This window comes from Schistocerca gregaria, chromosome 3, assembly GCF_023897955.1.
Source record: "Schistocerca gregaria isolate iqSchGreg1 chromosome 3, iqSchGreg1.2, whole genome shotgun sequence".
Classification (NCBI taxonomy): domain Eukaryota; kingdom Metazoa; phylum Arthropoda; class Insecta; order Orthoptera; family Acrididae; genus Schistocerca; species Schistocerca gregaria.
The window spans coordinates 677,062,721-677,068,295 of NC_064922.1; positions in this window are offsets into that span (position 1 = coordinate 677,062,721).

Sequence of the window (5,575 nt, forward strand, 5' to 3'; positions counted from 1 at the left end):
GCACCATACACAACAACTGGTCTTATAATTGTTTTGTAAATGAGGATTTTGGATTTTCGTGTTAGAAGCGAACTCCTAAACACGGTTAATGCGCAAAGTAGCATCTGTTACCTGCTGCTATTTTGGCTTTCACCTCACTGTCAATGTCATTTGTCTCAGTGATAGTCGACCCACAGTACTTGAAGTCTCTCACCCTTTCAAACTCCCTGTCGACTATCCTGAGATTTCGTAGGATTTGTTGGTTGTTCATTGCCATATACTTGATCTTTTCGACATTGACAGTGAGGCCAAGTTCCCTCGCACCTATCTCCAGTTGTTGATAGCCTTAGCCCAGCACAGCAGTGTTTCGTGCGAGTAATGCCACAGCACCAGTGTAGGCTAGGCACTGTAGTGAACGATTTAAGAAGGTTCCTCCTTTATGTAACACTGTCTGACTTATGAATTTTTTAATGCTATGGTTGAATAGCAAATGAGGAGATATTGTCGGCCTGTCTAAGTCCCTTCTTCACTTCCACTTCTCTGGAGATTTCGCCCTGTATTTTTACTTTACAGTTGGTTTCGCTGAGAGTCATCGTAGAAAATTTTGTGAGCTTCTTAGGTATTCCACCCTTTTCCATTAGATTCCGCAATGCCACTCTTGAAATGCTATTATAGACTTGTTTTAAGTTTATATGAAGCTAGTGTATGTTAATTTCATGTTCGTAACATTTTTCAAGTTGTATTTTCAATGTGAATATCTGGTCAGTTGTTGACCTATTTCTTTTAAAGCCACTCTGGTAGTCTCCAACTCACTCTTCCACATATGGAGTAAGCCTGCTGGTTAGCATATTGGAAAAACTTTATATGCAGTATTTAGTAGGGACAGTGGCAGTGGCAGTTTAATTTATCTCCTTTTTCATTTATGTGGGCACGCCTTTGGCATGCTCTCCTCTTGCCAGATATTCAGTATTATTTTATGAATTGTTTTCCACATCGTTTCCTCACCATATTTGAGACGTTCGCCCTGCATCTGATCTTCCCTAGGCGTCATATTGTTTTTTAAGGTCTTAACGAATTGCAGCACTTGCCCCAGTGTAGGTTCTGGTGTTAAAACCTCTGGTCCATAGTAAGTTAGTTCCACCAGTTCCTCTCGTTCTGACCTTCCTACTTCTGGGTTCAGTAACTCTTGGAAGTATTCTGCCCACCTGCCAAGTATTTTATTACACTCTCTTATCAAATTCCCTTCTATGTTCCTACACATATTTGTTCTGGTTTGTTCTGGTTTGTTTTGGTACATTTCTTGACTTCGCTTCTTTTCTCCTAGCTGTTAAGTTTTTTTCCAGTTTTTTTCTTTTCTAGTGCTATTTTCTTCTGTCTGCAGACCCTCCTCGCTACACGGCGCTTTTCATTATATTCATTCCGATTTGCTACAGTTCTTCTCTGCAATAATTTCATTCGTGCTATATTACGTTCTTCAATTCTTCTCATAAATTCTTCGTCAAACCAATTTCCCTTCCTTTGAGCCCATTCATGTCCTCAAACCTCTCCAGCTACCTGGAGGATTGCAATATTACATCGTTTCCACATTACTTCTGTGTTCATTTGATGTGTCGGTCTCATTCTTAATTCCCTCTTCTATTTTCGTCTGATATGCTCTCCATATTTCTTCTAACTTCAGTTTCTTAATGTTCCCTGTTTGGGTTTTTGTTAATTAGTAGATGTGTGGCCTCCAGCTGACTATCAAAATCTCTTAAATTAATGTTCTTGTCTTGCCCTTAAGACATAAGATTGCTATTCTGTATGGGGGCCTTCAGCCGATTTTTACATGAAGAGTTTGAAGATACAGCCCTCTGCCTTTTAAAATTGAAGCTGTTCTTTCTAGGGCTGAAGCCGTTAAATTATTTGCTGATGTGCGGCCTTCAGCCGAGTTTTAATATCTCTTAAGTTAACGTTCTTGTCTTGCCCTTCAGGCATAAGATTTTTATGATTTTGTATGCGGCCTTCAGACGAATTTTGCATGAAATGTTTTAAGATAAGGCCTTCTGCCTCGTGATTGAAACTCTTCTTATTGCTTCATATGCGGCCTCCAGCCAAATTCCTTTAAAAATAAATTGCTAAGGCCTTCAGCCTGTTTAGATTGAAGACTTAGAAAATATTTTTGGGCTATACCTCCAGAAGAACTTTGTATTTCAATTTCTTGCTTAGGCCTTGTGTCTTGGATTTTGAATGTGGCCTTCAGCCGATCTAAAGGTAATCAGAGGAGGTCAATTAAATTTTTGAGTGTTTTGCATTCTTGTTGTAATATTGAGTGATAAATAAAATTTGCATGTTGAGTGCAACTGACAGCAACTTATTTTGGCCCCTTTCCACAACCCAATCTGCTCTGTCCTGCTAGCCCAGACATTTCACTGCTACTGCATCCCGACTGCACTGCTCGTCCGTCTCCCACTAACTGCAAGACACACGACGACCCGGAAATACTATCGGTCGCTGCAGAGGTGGTACGACGGTGCACTTGTCGATACGCTGCCGCTGACGGGCAAGTAGGGCAGAAAGTTCATGACGCCAGTAAATGGAACAAGAAAACGAGGCGGCAGTTCCGTAATAGAAGATGACAAACGACAAATGGCATGAACACGAGACGTGCACGGCTTAATTCCGTCAATAATTTGTATTTTATTAGACTTTTTGGCCTCTACGCAATAAAAGTGAAGCTTTGGTGAAGTAACAAATGACTTGTATTAAATGGCTTGCACCTTTCCCATACCCATTTAGTTGTTTCTTTATCCTGGGGAGTCCACTTTTCAGTTGTAGAATCGTCTACCGAAATTGTAGTCACATTGTCACTTGTGTCGTCATCAGTGCTAGAAGGGTCGCTCTCGGAATGGAGGATGGTCCTAAGATCGGGTACTTTACCTCAGGTCCAAAGCTGCTGGAAGTCAATACAAAACATGACGCCTCGTGTTCTCAAATCAATATTTGTGGATAAAATGTTCTCTGTAATGTCAGATATCCTTTTCACGAGCCATTCTTTGAAGCTAAGTAATGTTATCACAGCAATATAAAGCAGAAAAGTTTGAAATGAACGAGAATACGAATGCGGTCTTTACTGTACAAAATTGCAGTTAATCCGTCCGGCCACTGTTCACTGGAAACGTCCTGTTTTTACCCCATCCACAGTTTCGACGATATTAATCGCAATTGCCTTCCATTAGCTGCATTCAGCTGAAACTGATTGCCTACGGCCTCTGACAATTTTAAGAGTACTCTGTAATGTCAGGTATCCTTATCACGAGCCATTCTTTGACGCTAAGTAATGTTATCACAGCAATATAAAGCAGAAAAGTTTGAAATGAACGAGAATGCGAATGCGGTCTTTACTGTACAAAATTGCAGTTAATCCGTCCGACCACTGTTCACTGGAAACGTCCTGTTTTTACCCCGTCCACAGTTTCGACGATATTAATTGCAATTGCCTTCCATTAGCTGCATTCAGCTGAAACTGATTGCCTATGGCCTCTGACAATTTTAAGAGTACTGCCGCCACTTTACGTCAGTACCTGCTGCCTATACATCTCGCACAAAGTCAATTATTTGTCTTCGTGTATAAGTTTTTGAATGGAAATGTTCGCCACAGATTTATCTGCAAGACATTGTTTTGTGATTAATTTTCAATTCAGTGACGAAGCAACCTTTTAATTCATTATTAATTAATTAAATATTTATGGTACATTATTTCACAATAATTTCCAAAGTACTGTGAATTACTGCAGAATATTGTGCGTTATAGCACAATAATTGTCTACCATGTGGCACTGCCGTACTGCAGACAAATGGCTGTCCACTAAAATCGCGGAAATACGCACACGCAAATATTTTAAACTCCTTAACTGTAGTACCGTTTATAAAAGTGGGGCCACGCAGAGGAAACTCTATAACGGAAGATTTCGGTTATCAGTAGTAGTTAAGTCTAAATACGTGGTTAGGCAGGTTAAAACTGTCGTAAACATACATTCTGTAGTGCTGCCTGCCACATTTTATCTTAAAAACGGAGCAGGATCGCTGTCAAATACTAAACAGGCGGCACAAAATTTAAAAAAAATATGGTTGTTCAATTAACGGTTTGCCGGCAATTGTCATGGGACGTATTACATAGGTTTGAGACTGGAATGTCACCTAAATACTGGACAAGGAAGCACCAGCGCCATGTACACAAGAACCCTTGGGCCTAATCTGTTTCCATAGTTAAGTGGTCAGCAGTGCAGAAGGCCATCGGTATGGTCCAGCATGGTTCTATTTCTAAGCGGGTCGTAGATTTTCTACCCAAGAGGACTGAGTATTGTGCTGTCATCATGAAAACTTTGTCCTCAATGGCACGTTGGTCAGCAAAGTGGCTTCAACTAAAAAGATTTGCATCAGACGACCGGTCTAAGCGACAGGAGGCCCAAGCCTCACGCAAATTTCTGTTCTAGGGACTAATGTCGGGCCAAGCACCTTTTTCTGTTATGTATCATATTTCTGCTAAGTGTATGTCTGAGTGGTGTCTGTTCTGTAGGACATGCCCGGCAGAAGGAACATCTCTCAAGTGTATACATTTCTGAAAAAGACGGTAACGGCTCCTCGATGTCTGTTTCAGTGTGAATGCCCAAATATTGTCCGAACTCCTAAGGGTATCATAATTTCCTAACAGAGAATTTAATGGACGATGGATGCTGTGCTGCCGCGTGCCATAAATTGGAAAGCTTAGTCAGTCAGGGACCGGACCCAGATGATCGAAGCGGTTAAGAAGGCATCCCCTCATGAGAAGTGGTAAGTCAGTGTTCGAGTCACAGTATTCAAGTCCCAATGCGATACAAATTTTAAACTTCTGTCATTGCATTACCACAGTGCCCTATGCCGTCACGATTTACCACCCTTTATTCCCTTTCTACATTTCATGTTTACTTATTTCTCTTATATTCAGATTTTGAACCGAGTTGGCCCAATGCGCGCCAGGGGCTATAGCGGTGCTTAGACCACACGGCTCTGACACCGCGTTTGGTTTCGTGGCAACATATGTTGGCAACAGTCTACAGACACAGCTCCACTTTGCCACTGAGACTCGGCACCTCATACGTAAGTCTTCTTAGTCTGTTTCACTAGTCACTTGTGAGTAAGGTTTGTAAAAATAACACGATCGGCAGCCCCATATTGAAGGAATATTTACAGAAGTGAGGAGAAGAAAAAGGTTTGTGTATCAAGTAGCTTACATAGCTCTCACCCTTGACAAACAAGTGAGTGGCCACAAATACATCGCTCTAGTCCCAAGTAACATTACCTCTAGGCTGGAATACGGCCCCGTTTTGGCGAGGAAAAGATTGTTCGACTTTTTTCGGGTGTGCCATATCCAGCTGAAGCCACCATGATTGTTAGGGGTACCAAATTGTGAAGAAGTTGCATACCACGATTCGCCCGTGGTTTCACAGCTAAGGTACGATGCGATATCTGTGCGCCTAGGAACTAATGTGTGCAACAAAGTGAACGCAGTTCCTGCAACTTCGAAGATTGGAATGGCTACAGCATACTCACCACGATACTGCAGAAGAACAGGCAATAC